Source organism: Crinia signifera, unplaced genomic scaffold (assembly GCF_055691185.1).
Source record: "Crinia signifera unplaced genomic scaffold, ASM5569118v1 HAP2_SCAFFOLD_130, whole genome shotgun sequence".
NCBI lineage: Eukaryota > Metazoa > Chordata > Amphibia > Anura > Myobatrachidae > Crinia > Crinia signifera.
Genome location: NW_028142023.1, coordinates 320,342 through 336,509, shown reverse-complemented (window position 1 = coordinate 336,509; position 16,168 = coordinate 320,342). Strand labels below are relative to the sequence as shown.

Sequence of the window (16,168 nt, the reverse complement as noted above, 5' to 3'; positions counted from 1 at the left end):
GGAAGTTAGCAAAGAAAGAAATTAGCTGTTATAACAATGTGATGATGAACACTTATTTTTTAATTGAATTGCATTATTGTGGAAAGAACAATGAAAACATCAACCTCTAACAATATATATCAATAATAAATATGGCAGCAGTGGGATTTGAACCCACGCCTCCAAAGAGACTGGAGCCTTAATCCAGCGCCTTAGACCTCTCGGCCATGCTACCTCATGGGTGAAGTGTTCATGTGGCTTAAAGATCTATCAAATGATTATTTAAATGTGTTTTGTTCACTTTATATGAAGTAAAAAAACATATTGAGATTTATTAGAGCATTCACATATGGTTAGGGTTAGGTACGTGATACTGGTGCTTGGGTTTCTGGTGGTCATTGCAATATTAGAGACATCTCAATGCTCACAATTCTGACACTTGCTAGGTTAGCCTTCTAACTTTCAACATCGAGCCCCTAACTCTAACACTGAACATACCTGCAGCCTATCCTTAATTCTTTTCCTTCCAATGCCTAACTCCAAAATCTCTTAGTATCTTACCATGACCCTTCCTATCTGCAGCATAACCTTAAACATACTCCTATAGTTCCAAACTCTTAACCTCCCTTCTTAGTGCCTAACCATTACCCCACCCCCTGCCATTGAACCATAACATCCCCTACACATAGGACAGAGTTCCAAAATCAGTCGTTTTACCAGTGTTTGGGATTCTGCTATCAGTTTCCTGACTTGCAGCTTCCCGAATGCCAGGATGCCCAATGCATCCAATTGTAATCACTTCAAGTTAATTTTTATGTCTCTACAGTCTTTAGAAATATTTTTGAAAAGTATCTAGTAGATATGATAAACTTTTTTGAACTCTGTTGTTGAATTGTCCCAGCAACTATCATACACCAGATAGAATTTGAACTTTAAGAGAAAATAACTGATTTTGTTTTTGGAAAATAATTATGGCAGCAGTGGGATTTGAACCCACACCTCCGAAGAGAGTGGAGCCTAAATCCAGCGCCTTAGACCGCTCGGCCATGCTACCACACTTAAAGGTAACTCATAGTTTCTCACAGTCTGGAATCTAGAACTAGAATTACAGAAAATGTTGTTGTTGTAGTAAAGAAATACGTAAAAATATGTTTTATGTTAAGCATTTTAGATGCTCTTAACATAAGTGAGAATTTTTTTTTAAAGAATATTGGTTGCCATGCAATCTAGATGAGAAATGGTTAATTTTTAATTAATTTGCATTTTAGTCGAGTTTACCACTTTGAAACCAATCACTGACATTTTCTTTGAAAAATTTATATGGCAGCTTTGGGAAGTTAGCAAAGAAAGAAATTAGCTGTTATAACAATGTGATGATGAACACTTTTTTTCTAATTGAATTGCATTATTGTGGAAATAACAATGAAAACATCAACCTCTAACAATATATATCAATAATAAATATGGCAGCAGTGGGATTTGAACCCACGCCTCCGAAGAGACTGGAGCCTTAATCCAGCGCCTTAGACCGCTCGGCCATGCTACCTCATGGGTGCAGTGTTCATGTGGCTCAAAGATCTATCAAATGATTATTTAAATGTGTTTTGTTCACTTTATATGAAGTAAAAAAACATATTGAGATTTATTAGAGCATTCACATATGGTTAGGGTTAGGTACGTGATACTGGTGCTTGGGTTTCTGGTGGTCATTGCAATATTAGGGACATCTTAATGCTCACATTTCTGACACTTGCTAGGTTAGCCTTCTAACTTTCAACATCGAGCCCCTAACTCTAACACTGAACATACCTGCAGCCTATCCTTAATTCTTTTCCTTCCAATGCCTAACTCCAAAACCTCTTAGTATCTTACCATGACCCTTCCTATCTGCAGCATAACCTTAAACATACTCCTATAGTTCCAAACTCTTAACCTCCCTTCTTAGTGCCTAACCATTACCCCACCCCCTGCCATTGAACCATAACATCCCCTACACATAGGACAGAGTTCCAAAATCAGTCGTTTTACCAGTGCTTGGGATTCTGCTATCAGTTTCCTGACTTGCAGCTTACCGAATGCCAGGATGCCCAATGCATCCAATTGTAATCACTTCAAGTTAATTTTTATGTCTGTACAGTCTTTAGAAATATTTTTGAAAAGTATCTAGTAGATATGATAAACTTTTTTGAACTCTGTTGTTGAATTGTCCCAGCAACTATCATACACCAGATAGAATTTGAACTTTAAGAGAAAATAACTGATTTTGTTTTTGGAAAATAATTATGGCAGCAGTGGGATTTGAACCCACGCCTCCGTAGAGACTGGAGCCTAAATCCAGCGCCTTAGACCGCTCGGCCATGCTACCACACTTAAAGGTAACTCATAGTTTCTCACAGTCTGGAATCTAGAACTAGAAATTACAGAAAATGTTGTTGTTGTAGTAAAGAAATACGTAAAAATCTGTTTTATGTTAAGCATTTTAGATGCTCTTAACATAAGTGAGAATTTTTTTTTAAAGAATATTGGTTGCCATGCAATCTAGATGAGAAATGGTTAATTTTTAATTAATTTGCATTTTAGTCGAGTTTACCACTTTGAAACCAATCACTGACATTTTCTTTGAAAAATTTATATGGCAGCTTTGGGAAGTTAGCAAAGAAAGAAATTAGCTGTTATAACAATGTGATGATGAACACTTATTTTTTAATTGAATTGCATTATTGTGGAAAGAACAATGAAAACATCAACCTCTAACAATATATATCAATAATAAATATGGCAGCAGTGGGATTTGAACCCACGCCTCCAAAGAGACTGGAGCCTTAATCCAGCGCCTTAGACCGCTCGGCCATGCTACCTCATGGGTGCAATGTTCATGTGGCTCAAAGATCTATCAAATGATTATTTAAATGTGTTTTGTTCACTTTATATGAAGTAAAAAAACATATTGAGATTTATTAGAGCATTCACATATGGTTAGGGTTAGGTACGTGATACTGGTGCTTGGGTTTCTGGTGGTCATTGCAATATTAGGGACATCTCAATGCTCACAATTCTGACACTTGCTAGGTTAGCCTTCTAACTTTCAACATCGAGCCCCTAACTCTAACACTGAACATACCTGCAGCCTATCCTTAATTCTTTTCCTTCCAATGCCTAACTCCAAAATCTCTTAGTATCTTACCATGACCCTTCCTATCTGCAGCATAACCTTAAACATACTCCTATAGTTCCAAACTCTTAACCTCCCTTCTTAGTGCCTAACCATTACCCCACCCCCTGCCATTGAACCATAACATCCCCTACACATAGGACAGAGTTCCAAAATCAGTCGTTTTACCAGTGTTTGGGATTCTGCTATCAGTTTCCTGACTTGCAGCTTCCCGAATGCCAGGATGCCCAATGCATCCAATTGTAATCACTTCAAGTTAATTTTTATGTCTCTACAGTCTTTAGAAATATTTTTGAAAAGTATCTAGTAGATATGATAAACTTTTTTGAACTCTGTTGTTGAATTGTCCCAGAAACTATCATACACCAGATAGAATTTGAACTTTAAGAGAAAATAACTGATTTTGTTTTTGGAAAATAATTATGGCAGCAGTGGGATTTGAACCCATGCCTCCGAAGAGACTGGAGCCTAACACCAGCGCCTTAGACCGCTCGGCCATGCTACCACACTTAAAGGTAAGTCATAGTTTCTCACAGTCTGGAATCTAGAACTAGAATTACAGAAAATGTTGTTGTTCTAGTAAAGAAATACGTAAAAATATGTTTTATGTTAATCATTTTAGATGCTCTTAACATAAGTGAGAATTTTTTTTTAAAGAATATTGGTTGCCATGCAATCTAGATGAGAAATGGTTAATTTTTAATTAATTTGCATTTTAGTCGAGTTTACCACTTTGAAACCAATCACTGACATTTTCTTTGAAAAATTTATATGGCAGCTTTGGGAAGTTAGCAAAGAAAGAAATTAGCTGTTATAACAATGTGATGATGAACACTTTTTTTCTAATTGAATTGCATTATTGTGGAAATAACAATGAAAACATCAACCTCTAACAATATATATCAATAATAAATATGGCAGCAGTGGGATTTGAACCCACGCCTCCGAAGAGACTGGAGCCTTAATCCAGCGCCTTAGACCGCTCGGCCATGCTACCTCATGGGTGCAGTGTTCATGTGGCTCAAAGATCTATCAAATGATTATTTAAATGTGTTTTGTTCACTTTATATGAAGTAAAAAAACATATTGAGATTTATTAGAGCATTCACATATGGTTAGGGTTAGGAACGTGATACTGGTGCTTGGGTTTCTGGTGGTCATTGCAATATTAGGGACATCTTAATGCTCACAATTCTTACACTTTCTAGGTTAGCCTTCTAACTTTCAACATCGAGCCCCTAACTCTAACACTGAACATACCTGCAGCCTATCCTTAATTCTTTTCCTTCCAATGCCTAACTCCAAAACCTCTTAGTATCTTACCATGACCCTTCCTATCTGCAGCATAACCTTAAACATACTCCTATAGTTCCAAACTCTTAACCTCCCTTCTTAGTGCCTAACCATTACCCCACCCCCTGCCATTGAACCATAACATCCCCTACACATAGGACAGAGTTCCAAAATCAGTCGTTTTACCAGTGTTTGGGATTCTGCTATCAGTTTCCTGACTTGCAGCTTACCGAATGCCAGGATACCCAATGCATCCAATTGTAATCACTTCAAGTTAATTTTTATGTCTCTACAGTCTTTAGAAATATTTTTGAAAAGTATCTAGTAGATATGATAAACTTTTTTGAACTCTGTTGTTGAATTGTCCCAGCAACTATCATACACCAGATAGAATTTGAACTTTAAGAGAAAATAACTTATTTTGTTTTTGGAAAATAATTATGGCAGCAGTGGGATTTGAACCCACGCCTCCAAAGAGACTGGAGCCTAAATCCAGCGCCTTAGACCGCTCGGCCATGCTACCACACTTAAAGGTAGCTCATAGTTTCTCACAGTCTGGAATCTAGAACTAGAATTACAGAAAATGTTGTTGTTGTAGTAAAGAAATACGTAAAAATCTGTTTTATGTTAAGCATTTTAGATGCTCTTAACATAAGTGAGAATTTTTTTTTAAAGAATATTGGTTGCCATGCAATCTAGATGAGAAATGGTTAATTTTTAATTAATTTGCATTTTAGTCGAGTTTACCACTTTGAAACCAATCACTGACATTTTCTTTGAAAAATTTATATGGCAGCTTTGGGAAGTTAGCAAAGAAAGAAATTAGCTGTTATAACAATGTGATGATGAACACTTATTTTTTAATTGAATTGCATTATTGTGGAAAGAACAATGAAAACATCAACCTCTAACAATATATATCAATAATAAATATGGCAGCAGTGGGATTTGAACCCACGCCTCCGAAGAGACTGGAGCCTAAATCCAGCGCCTTAGACCGCTCGGCCATGCTACCACACTTAAAGGTAACTCATAGTTTCTCACAGTCTGGAATCTAGAACTAGAAATTGCAGAAAATGTTGTTGTTGTAGTAAAGAAATATGTAAAAATCTGTTTTATGTTAAGCATTTTAGATGCTCTTAACATCAGTGAGAAAAGATTTTTTTTTAAAGAATATTGGTTGCCATGCAATCTAGATGAGAAATGGTTAACTTTTAATTAATTTGCATTTTAGTCGAGTTTACCACTTTGAAACCAATCACTGACATTTTCTTTGAAAAATTTATATGGCAGCTTTGGGAAGTTAGCAAAGAAAGAAATTAGTTGTTATAACAATGTGATGATGAACACTTATTTTTTAATTGAATTGCATTATTGTGGAAAGAACAATGAAAACATCAACCTCTAACAATATATATAAATTATAAATATGGCAGCAGTGGGATTTGAACCCACGCCTCCGAACAGACTGGAGCCTTAATCCAGCGCCTTAGACCGCTCGGCCATGCTACCTCATGGGTGCAGTGTTCATGTGGCTCAAAGATCTATCAAATGATTATTTAAATGTGTTTTGTTCACTTTATATGAAGTAAAAAAACATATTGAGATTTATTAGAGCATTCACATATGGTTAGGGTTAGGTACGTGATACTGGTGCTTGGGTTTCTGGTGGTCATTGCAATATTAGGGACATCTCAATGCTCACAATTCTGACACTTGCTAGGTTAGCCTTCTAACTTTCAACATCGAGCCCCTAACTCTAACACTGAACATACCTGCAGCCTATCCTTAATTCTTTTCCTTCCAATGCCTAACTCCAAAATCTCTTAGTATCTTACCATGACCCTTCCTATCTGCAGCATAACCTTAAACATACTCCTATAGTTCCAAACTCTTAACCTCCCTTCTTAGTGCCTAACCATTACCCCACCCCCTGCCATTGAACCATAACATCCCCTACACATAGGACAGAGTTCCAAAATCAGTCGTTTTACCAGTGTTTGGGATTCTGCTATCAGTTTCCTGACTTGCAGCTTCCTGAATGCCAGGATGCCCAATGCATCCAATTGTAATCACTTCAAGTTAATTTTTATGTCTCTACAGTCTTTAGAAATATTTTTGAAAAGTATCTAGTAGATATGATAGACTTTTTTGAACTCTGTTGTTGAATTGTCCCAGCAACTATCATACACCAGATAGAATTTGAACTTTAAGAGAAAATAACTGATTTTGTTTTTGGAAAACAGTTAATTTTTATGTCTCTACAGTCTTTAGAAATATTTTTGAAAAGTATCTAGTAGATATGATAAACTTTTTTGAACTCTGTTGTTGAATTGTCCCAGCAACTATCATACACCAGATAGAATTTGAACTTTAAGAGAAAATAACTGATTTTGTTTTTGGAAAATAATTATGGCAGCAGTGGGATTTGAACCCACGCCTCCGAAGAGACTGGAGCCTAAATCCAGCGCCTTAGACCGCTCGGCCATGCTCGGCCATGCTACCACACTTAAAGGTATTATATATCAATAATAAATATGGCAGCAGTGGGATTTGAACCCTCGCCTCCGAAGAGACTGGAGCCTTAATCCAGCGCCTTAGACCGCTCGGCCATGCTACCGCATGGGTGCAGTGTTCATGTGGCTCAAAGATCTATCAAATTATTATTTAAATGTGTTTTGTTCACTTTATATGAAGTAAAAAAACATATTGAGATTTATTAGAGCATTCACATATGGTTAGGGTTAGGTACGTGATACTGGTGCTTGGGTTTCTGGTGGTCATTGCAATATTAGGGACATCTCAATGCTCACAATTCTGACACTTGCTAGGTTAGCCTTCTAACTTTCAACATCGAGCCCCTAACTCTAACACTGAACATACCTGCAGCCTATCCTTAATTCTTTTCCTTCCAATGCCTAACTCCAAAATCTCTTAGTATCTTACCATGACCCTTCCTATCTGCAGCATAACCTTAAACATACTCCTATAGTTCCAAACTCTTAACCTCCCTTCTTAGTGCCTAACCATTACCCCACCCCCTGCCATTGAACCATAACATCCCCTACACATAGGACAGAGTTCCAAAATCAGTCGTTTTACCAGTGTTTGGGATTCTGCTATCAGTTTCCTGACTTGCAGCTTCCCGAATGCCAGGATGCCCAATGCATCCAATTGTAATCACTTCAAGTTAATTTTTATGTCTCTACAGTCTTTAGAAATATTTTTGAAAAGTATCTAGTAGATATGATAAACTTTTTTGAACTCTGTTGTTGAATTGTCCCAGCAACTATCATACACCAGATAGAATTTGAACTTTAAGAGAAATAACTGATTTTGTTTTTGGAAAATAATTATGGCAGCAGTGGGATTTGAACCCACGCCTCCGAAGAGACTGGAGCCTAAATCCAGCGCCTTAGACCGCTCGGCCATGCTACCACACTTAAAGGTAAGTCATAGTTTCTCACAGTCTGGAATCTAGAACTAGAATTACAGAAAATGTTGTTGTTGTAGTAAAGAAATACGTAAAAATATGTTTTATGTTAAGCATTTTAGATGCTCTTAACATAAGTGAGATTTTTTTTTTAAAGAATATTGGTTGCCATGCAATCTAGATGAGAAATGGTTAATTTTTAATTAATTTGCATTTTAGTCGAGTTTACCACTTTGAAACCAATCACTGACATTTTCTTTGAAAAATTTATATGGCAGCTTTGGGAAGTTAGCAAAGAAAGAAATTAGCTGTTATAACAATGTGATGATGAACACTTTTTTTCTAATTGAATTGCATTATTGTGGAAATAACAATGAAAACATCAACCTCTAACAATATATATCAATAATAAATATGGCAGCAGTGGGATTTGAACCCACGCCTCCGAAGAGACTGGGGCCTTAATCCAGCGCCTTAGACCGCTCGGCCATGCTACCTCATGGGTGCAGTGTTCATGTGGCTCAAAGATCTATCAAATTATTATTTAAATGTGTTTTGTTCACTTTATATGAAGTAAAAAAACATATTGAGATTTATTAGAGCATTCACATATGGTTAGGGTTAGGTACGTGATACTGGTGCTTGGGTTTCTGGTGGTCATTGCAATATTAGGGACATCTCAATGCTCACAATTCTGACACTTGCTAGGTTAGCCTTCTAACTTTCAACATCGAGCCCCTAACTCTAACACTGAACATACCTGCAGCCTATCCTTAATTCTTTTCCTTCCAATGCCTAACTCCAAAACCTCTTAGTATCTTACCATGACCCTTCCTATCTGCAGCATAACCTTAAACATACTCCTATAGTTCCAAACTCTTAACCTCCCTTCTTAGTGCCTAACCATTACCCCACCCCCTGCCATTGAACCATAACATCCCCTACACATAGGACAGAGTTCCAAAATCAGTCGTTTTACCAGTGTTTGGGATTCTGCTATCAGTTTCCTGACTTGCAGCTTACCGAATGCCAGGATGCCCAATGCATCCAATTGTAATCACTTCAAGTTAATTTTTATGTCTCTACAGTCTTTAGAAATATTTTTGAAAAGTATCTAGTAGATATGATAAACTTTTTTGAACTCTGTTGTTGAGTTGTCCCAGCAACTATCATACACCAGATAGAATTTGAACTTTAAGAGAAAATAACTGATTTTGTTTTTGGAAAATAATTATGGCAGCAGTGGGATTTGAACCCACGCCTCCGAAGAGACTGGAGCCTTAATCCAGCGCCTTAGACCGCTCGGCCATGCTACCTCATGGGTGCAGTGTTCATGTGGCTCAAAGATCTATCAAATTATTATTTAAATGTGTTTTGTTCACTTTATATGAAGTAAAAAAACATATTGAGATTTATTAGAGCATTCACATATGGTTAGGGTTAGGTACGTGATACTGGTGCTTGGGTTTCTGGTGGTCATTGCAATATTAGGGACATCTCAATGCTCACAATTCTGACACTTGCTAGGTTAGCCTTCTAACTTTCAACATCGAGCCCCTAACTCTAACACTGAACATACCTGCAGCCTATCCTTAATTCTTTTCCTTCCAATGCCTAACTCCAAAACCTCTTAGTATCTTACCATGACCCTTCCTATCTGCAGCATAACCTTAAACATACTCCTATAGTTCCAAACTCTTAACCTCCCTTCTTAGTGCCTAACCATTACCCCACCCCCTGCCATTGAACCATAACATCCCCTACACATAGGACAGAGTTCCAAAATCAGTCGTTTTACCAGTGTTTGGGATTCTGCTATCAGTTTCCTGACTTGCAGCTTACCGAATGCCAGGATGCCCAATGCATCCAATTGTAATCACTTCAAGTTAATTTTTATGTCTCTACAGTCTTTAGAAATATTTTTGAAAAGTATCTAGTAGATATGATAAACTTTTTTGAACTCTGTTGTTGAATTGTCCCAGCAACTATCATACACCAGATAGAATTTGAACTTTAAGAGAAAATAACTGATTTTGTTTTTGGAAAACAGTTAATTTTTATGTCTCTACAGTCTTTAGAAATATTTTTGAAAAGTATCTAGTAGATATGATAAACTTTTTTGAACTCTGTTGTTGAATTGTCCCAGCAACTATCATACACCAGATAGAATTTGAACTTTAAGAGAAAATAACTGATTTTGTTTTTGGAAAATAATTATGGCAGCAGTGGGATTTGAACCCACGCCTCCGAAGAGACTGGAGCCTAAATCCAGCGCCTTAGACCGCTCGGCCATGCTCGGCCATGCTACCACACTTAAAGGTATTATATATCAATAATAAATATGGCAGCAGTGGGATTTGAACCCTCGCCTCCGAAGAGACTGGAGCCTTAATCCAGCGCCTTAGACCGCTCGGCCATGCTACCGCATGGGTGCAGTGTTCATGTGGCTCAAAGATCTATCAAATTATTATTTAAATGTGTTTTGTTCACTTTATATGAAGTAAAAAAACATATTGAGATTTATTAGAGCATTCACATATGGTTAGGGTTAGGTACGTGATACTGGTGCTTGGGTTTCTGGTGGTCATTGCAATATTAGGGACATCTCAATGCTCACAATTCTGACACTTGCTAGGTTAGCCTTCTAACTTTCAACATCGAGCCCCTAACTCTAACACTGAACATACCTGCAGCCTATCCTTAATTCTTTTCCTTCCAATGCCTAACTCCAAAATCTCTTAGTATCTTACCATGACCCTTCCTATCTGCAGCATAACCTTAAACATACTCCTATAGTTCCAAACTCTTAACCTCCCTTCTTAGTGCCTAACCATTACCCCACCCCCTGCCATTGAACCATAACATCCCCTACACATAGGACAGAGTTCCAAAATCAGTCGTTTTACCAGTGTTTGGGATTCTGCTATCAGTTTCCTGACTTGCAGCTTCCCGAATGCCAGGATGCCCAATGCATCCAATTGTAATCACTTCAAGTTAATTTTTATGTCTCTACAGTCTTTAGAAATATTTTTGAAAAGTATCTAGTAGATATGATAAACTTTTTTGAACTCTGTTGTTGAATTGTCCCAGCAACTATCATACACCAGATAGAATTTGAACTTTAAGAGAAATAACTGATTTTGTTTTTGGAAAATAATTATGGCAGCAGTGGGATTTGAACCCACGCCTCCGAAGAGACTGGAGCCTAAATCCAGCGCCTTAGACCGCTCGGCCATGCTACCACACTTAAAGGTAAGTCATAGTTTCTCACAGTCTGGAATCTAGAACTAGAATTACAGAAAATGTTGTTGTTGTAGTAAAGAAATACGTAAAAATATGTTTTATGTTAAGCATTTTAGATGCTCTTAACATAAGTGAGATTTTTTTTTTAAAGAATATTGGTTGCCATGCAATCTAGATGAGAAATGGTTAATTTTTAATTAATTTGCATTTTAGTCGAGTTTACCACTTTGAAACCAATCACTGACATTTTCTTTGAAAAATTTATATGGCAGCTTTGGGAAGTTAGCAAAGAAAGAAATTAGCTGTTATAACAATGTGATGATGAACACTTTTTTTCTAATTGAATTGCATTATTGTGGAAATAACAATGAAAACATCAACCTCTAACAATATATATCAATAATAAATATGGCAGCAGTGGGATTTGAACCCACGCCTCCGAAGAGACTGGGGCCTTAATCCAGCGCCTTAGACCGCTCGGCCATGCTACCTCATGGGTGCAGTGTTCATGTGGCTCAAAGATCTATCAAATTATTATTTAAATGTGTTTTGTTCACTTTATATGAAGTAAAAAAACATATTGAGATTTATTAGAGCATTCACATATGGTTAGGGTTAGGTACGTGATACTGGTGCTTGGGTTTCTGGTGGTCATTGCAATATTAGGGACATCTCAATGCTCACAATTCTGACACTTGCTAGGTTAGCCTTCTAACTTTCAACATCGAGCCCCTAACTCTAACACTGAACATACCTGCAGCCTATCCTTAATTCTTTTCCTTCCAATGCCTAACTCCAAAACCTCTTAGTATCTTACCATGACCCTTCCTATCTGCAGCATAACCTTAAACATACTCCTATAGTTCCAAACTCTTAACCTCCCTTCTTAGTGCCTAACCATTACCCCACCCCCTGCCATTGAACCATAACATCCCCTACACATAGGACAGAGTTCCAAAATCAGTCGTTTTACCAGTGTTTGGGATTCTGCTATCAGTTTCCTGACTTGCAGCTTACCGAATGCCAGGATGCCCAATGCATCCAATTGTAATCACTTCAAGTTAATTTTTATGTCTCTACAGTCTTTAGAAATATTTTTGAAAAGTATCTAGTAGATATGATAAACTTTTTTGAACTCTGTTGTTGAGTTGTCCCAGCAACTATCATACACCAGATAGAATTTGAACTTTAAGAGAAAATAACTGATTTTGTTTTTGGAAAATAATTATGGCAGCAGTGGGATTTGAACCCACGCCTCCGAAGAGACTGGAGCCTTAATCCAGCGCCTTAGACCGCTCGGCCATGCTACCTCATGGGTGCAGTGTTCATGTGGCTCAAAGATCTATCAAATTATTATTTAAATGTGTTTTGTTCACTTTATATGAAGTAAAAAAACATATTGAGATTTATTAGAGCATTCACATATGGTTAGGGTTAGGTACGTGATACTGGTGCTTGGGTTTCTGGTGGTCATTGCAATATTAGGGACATCTCAATGCTCACAATTCTGACACTTGCTAGGTTAGCCTTCTAACTTTCAACATCGAGCCCCTAACTCTAACACTGAACATACCTGCAGCCTATCCTTAATTCTTTTCCTTCCAATGCCTAACTCCAAAATCTCTTAGTATCTTACCATGACCCTTCCTATCTGCAGCATAACCTTAAACATACTCCTATAGTTCCAAACTCTTAACCTCCCTTCTTAGTGCCTAACCATTACCCCACCCCCTGCCATTGAACCATAACATCCCCTACACATAGGACAGAGTTCCAAAATCAGTCGTTTTACCAGTGTTTGGGATTCTGCTATCAGTTTCCTGACTTGCAGCTTCTCGAATGCCAGGATGCCCAATGCATCCAATTGTAATCACTTCAAGTTAATTTTTATGTCTCTACAGTCTTTAGAAATATTTTTGAAAAGTATCTAGTAGATATGATAAACTTTTTTGAACTCTGTTGTTGAATTGTCCCAGCAACTATCATACACCAGATAGAATTTGAACTTTAAGAGAAATAACTGATTTTGTTTTTGGAAAATAATTATGGCAGCAGTGGGATTTGAACCCACGCCTCCGAAGAGACTGGAGCCTAAATCCAGCGCCTTAGACCGCTCGGCCATGCTACCACACTTAAAGGTAAGTCATAGTTTCTCACAGTCTGGAATCTAGAACTAGAATTACAGAAAATGTTGTTGTTGTAGTAAAGAAATACGTAAAAATATGTTTTATGTTAAGCATTTTAGATGCTCTTAACATAAGTGAGAATTTTTTTTTAAAGAATATTGGTTGCCATGCAATCTAGATGAGAAATGGTTAATTTTTAATTAATTTGCATTTTAGTCGAGTTTACCACTTTGAAACCAATCACTGACATTTTCTTTGAAAAATTTATATGGCAGCTTTGGGAAGTTAGCAAAGAAAGAAATTAGCTGTTATAACAATGTGATGATGAACACTTTTTTTCTAATTGAATTGCATTATTGTGGAAATAACAATGAAAACATCAACCTCTAACAATATATATCAATAATAAATATGGCAGCAGTGGGATTTGAACCCACGCCTCCGAAGAGACTGGAGCCTTAATCCAGCGCCTTAGACCGCTCGGCCATGCTACCTCATGGGTGCAGTGTTCATGTGGCTCAAAGATCTATCAAATGATTATTTAAATGTGTTTTGTTCACTTTATATGAAGTAAAAAAACATATTGAGATTTATTAGAGCATTCACATATGGTTAGGGTTAGGTACGTGATACTGGTGCTTGGGTTTCTGGTGGTCATTGCAATATTAGGGACATCTTAATGCTCACAATTCTGACACTTGCTAGGTTAGCCTTCTAACTTTCAACATCGAGCCCCTAACTCTAACACTGAACATACCTGCAGCCTATCCTTAATTCTTTTCCTTCCAATTCCTAACTCCAAAACCTCTTAGTATCTTACCATGACCCTTCCTATCTGCAGCATAACCTTAAACATACTCCTATAGTTCCAAACTCTTAACCTCCCTTCTTAGTGCCTAACCATTACCCCACCCCCTGCCATTGAACCATAACATCCCCTACACATAGGACAGAGTTCCAAAATCAGTCGTTTTACCAGTGTTTGGGATTCTGCTATCAGTTTCCTGACTTGCAGCTTACCGAATGCCAGGATGCCCAATGCATCCAATTGTAATCACTTCAAGTTAATTTTTATGTCTCTACAGTCTTTAGAAATATTTTTGAAAAGTATCTAGTAGATATGATAAACTTTTTTGAACTCTGTTGTTGAATTGTCCCAGCAACTATCATACACCAGATAGAATTTGAAATTTAAGAGAAAATAACTGATTTTGTTTTTGGAAAATAATTATGGCAGCAGTGGGATTTGAACCCACGCCTCCGAAGAGACTGGAGCCTAAATCCAGCGCCTTAGACCGCTCGGCCATACTACCACACTTAAAGATAACTCATAGTTTCTCACAGTCTGGAATCTAGAACTAGAAATTACAGAAAATGTTGTTGTTGTAGTAAAGAAATACGTAAAAATCTGTTTTATGTTAAGCATTTTAGATGCTCTTAACATAAGTGAGAATTTTTTTTTAAGGAATATTGGTTGCCATGCAATCTAGATGAGAAATGGTTAATTTTTAATTAATTTGCATTTTAGTCGAGTTTACCACTTTGAAACCAATCACTGACATTTTCTTTGAAAAATTTATATGGCAGCTTTGGGAAGTTAGCAAAGAAAGAAATTAGCTGTTATAACAATGTGATGATGAACACTTATTTTTTAATTGAATTGCATTATTGTGGAAAGAACAATGAAAACATCAACCTCTAACAATATATATCAATAATAAATATGGCAGCAGTGGGATTTGAACCCACGCCTCCAAAGAGACTGGAGCCTTAATCCAGCACCTTAGACCGCTTAAAATCAGTCGTTTTACCAGTGTTTGGGATTCTGCTATCAGTTTCCTGACTTGCAGCTTCCCGAATGCCAGGATGCCCAATGCATCCAATTGTAATCACTTCAAGTTAATTTTTATGTCTCTACAGTCCTTAGAAATATTTTTGAAAAGTATCTAGTAGATATGATAAACTTTTTTGAACTCTGTTGTTGAATTGTCCCAGCAACTACCAGATAGAATTTGAACTTTAAGAGAAAATAACTGATTTTGTGTTTGGAAAATAATTATGGCAGCAGTGGGATTTGAACCCACGCCTCCGAAGAGACTGGAGCCTAACTCCAGCGCCTTAGACCGCTCGGCCATGCTACCACACTTAAAGGTATTATATATCAATAATAAATATGGCAGCAGTGGGATTTGAACCCACGCCTCCGAAGAGACTGGAGCCTTAATCCAGCACCTTAGACCGCTCGGCCATGCTACCTCATGGGTGCAGTATTCATGTGGCTCAAAGATCTATCAAATTATTATTTAAATGTGTTTTGTTCACTTTATATGAAGTAAAAAAACATATTGAGATTTATTAGAGCATTCACATATGGTTAGGGTTAGGTACGTGATACTGGTGCTTGGGTTTCTGGTGGTCATTGCAATATTAGGGACATCTCAATGCTCACAATTCTGACACTTGCTAGGTTAGCCTTCTAACTTTCAACATCGAGCCCCTAACTCTAACACTGAACATACCTGCAGCCTATCCTTAATTCTTTTCCTTCCAATGCCTAACTCCAAAATCTCTTAGTATCTTACCATGACCCTTCCTATCTGCAGCATAACCTTAAACATACTCCTATAGTTCCAAACTCTTAACCTCCCTTCTTAGTGCCTAACCATTACCCCACCCCCTGCCATTGAACCATAACATCCCCTACACATAGGACAGAGTTCCAAAATCAGTCGTTTTACCAGTGTTTGGGATTCTGCTATCAGTTTCCTGACTTGCAGCTTACCGAATGCCAGGATGCCCAATGCATCCAATTGTAATCACTTCAAGTTAATTTTTATGTCTCTACAGTCTTTAGAAATATTTTTGAAAAGTATCTAGTAGATATGATAAACTTTTTTGAACTCTGTTGTTGAATTGTCCCAG

General features: G+C 37.3%; 19 non-coding genes across 19 annotated transcripts; all 19 read right to left on the bottom strand.

Annotated features, from left to right (window-relative positions):
* Positions 1-132: 132 nt before the first annotated feature.
* TRNAL-AAG (transfer RNA leucine (anticodon AAG)) lies at positions 133-214 on the bottom strand. Its single transcript has one exon. It is a non-coding gene; the product is annotated as a tRNA-Leu (tRNA).
* A 1,229-nt stretch (positions 215-1,443) lies between these two features.
* TRNAL-AAG (transfer RNA leucine (anticodon AAG)) lies at positions 1,444-1,525 on the bottom strand. Its single transcript has one exon. It is a non-coding gene; the product is annotated as a tRNA-Leu (tRNA).
* Positions 1,526-2,262: 737 nt separating this feature from the next.
* TRNAL-UAG (transfer RNA leucine (anticodon UAG)) lies at positions 2,263-2,344 on the bottom strand. Its single transcript has one exon. It is a non-coding gene; the product is annotated as a tRNA-Leu (tRNA).
* Positions 2,345-2,755: 411 nt separating this feature from the next.
* TRNAL-AAG (transfer RNA leucine (anticodon AAG)) lies at positions 2,756-2,837 on the bottom strand. The gene has a single exon. It is a non-coding gene; the product is annotated as a tRNA-Leu (tRNA).
* A 1,229-nt stretch (positions 2,838-4,066) lies between these two features.
* On the bottom strand, positions 4,067-4,148 carry TRNAL-AAG (transfer RNA leucine (anticodon AAG)). The gene has a single exon. It is a non-coding gene; the product is annotated as a tRNA-Leu (tRNA).
* A 737-nt stretch (positions 4,149-4,885) lies between these two features.
* Positions 4,886-4,967, bottom strand: TRNAL-UAG (transfer RNA leucine (anticodon UAG)). The gene has a single exon. It is a non-coding gene; the product is annotated as a tRNA-Leu (tRNA).
* Positions 4,968-5,377: 410 nt separating this feature from the next.
* On the bottom strand, positions 5,378-5,459 carry TRNAL-UAG (transfer RNA leucine (anticodon UAG)). The gene has a single exon. It is a non-coding gene; the product is annotated as a tRNA-Leu (tRNA).
* Positions 5,460-5,874: 415 nt separating this feature from the next.
* TRNAL-AAG (transfer RNA leucine (anticodon AAG)) lies at positions 5,875-5,956 on the bottom strand. Its single transcript has one exon. It is a non-coding gene; the product is annotated as a tRNA-Leu (tRNA).
* Positions 5,957-6,857: 901 nt separating this feature from the next.
* Positions 6,858-6,941, bottom strand: TRNAL-UAG (transfer RNA leucine (anticodon UAG)). The gene has a single exon. It is a non-coding gene; the product is annotated as a tRNA-Leu (tRNA).
* An 859-nt stretch (positions 6,942-7,800) lies between these two features.
* TRNAL-UAG (transfer RNA leucine (anticodon UAG)) lies at positions 7,801-7,882 on the bottom strand. Its single transcript has one exon. It is a non-coding gene; the product is annotated as a tRNA-Leu (tRNA).
* Positions 7,883-9,111: 1,229 nt separating this feature from the next.
* Positions 9,112-9,193, bottom strand: TRNAL-AAG (transfer RNA leucine (anticodon AAG)). The gene has a single exon. It is a non-coding gene; the product is annotated as a tRNA-Leu (tRNA).
* Positions 9,194-10,094: 901 nt separating this feature from the next.
* On the bottom strand, positions 10,095-10,178 carry TRNAL-UAG (transfer RNA leucine (anticodon UAG)). The gene has a single exon. It is a non-coding gene; the product is annotated as a tRNA-Leu (tRNA).
* An 859-nt stretch (positions 10,179-11,037) lies between these two features.
* Positions 11,038-11,119, bottom strand: TRNAL-UAG (transfer RNA leucine (anticodon UAG)). The gene has a single exon. It is a non-coding gene; the product is annotated as a tRNA-Leu (tRNA).
* A 1,229-nt stretch (positions 11,120-12,348) lies between these two features.
* TRNAL-AAG (transfer RNA leucine (anticodon AAG)) lies at positions 12,349-12,430 on the bottom strand. The gene has a single exon. It is a non-coding gene; the product is annotated as a tRNA-Leu (tRNA).
* A 736-nt stretch (positions 12,431-13,166) lies between these two features.
* Positions 13,167-13,248, bottom strand: TRNAL-UAG (transfer RNA leucine (anticodon UAG)). Its single transcript has one exon. It is a non-coding gene; the product is annotated as a tRNA-Leu (tRNA).
* Positions 13,249-13,658: 410 nt separating this feature from the next.
* TRNAL-AAG (transfer RNA leucine (anticodon AAG)) lies at positions 13,659-13,740 on the bottom strand. Its single transcript has one exon. It is a non-coding gene; the product is annotated as a tRNA-Leu (tRNA).
* Positions 13,741-14,477: 737 nt separating this feature from the next.
* Positions 14,478-14,559, bottom strand: TRNAL-UAG (transfer RNA leucine (anticodon UAG)). Its single transcript has one exon. It is a non-coding gene; the product is annotated as a tRNA-Leu (tRNA).
* A 746-nt stretch (positions 14,560-15,305) lies between these two features.
* Positions 15,306-15,387, bottom strand: TRNAL-UAG (transfer RNA leucine (anticodon UAG)). The gene has a single exon. It is a non-coding gene; the product is annotated as a tRNA-Leu (tRNA).
* A 33-nt stretch (positions 15,388-15,420) lies between these two features.
* Positions 15,421-15,502, bottom strand: TRNAL-AAG (transfer RNA leucine (anticodon AAG)). Its single transcript has one exon. It is a non-coding gene; the product is annotated as a tRNA-Leu (tRNA).
* Positions 15,503-16,168: the final 666 nt, after the last annotated feature.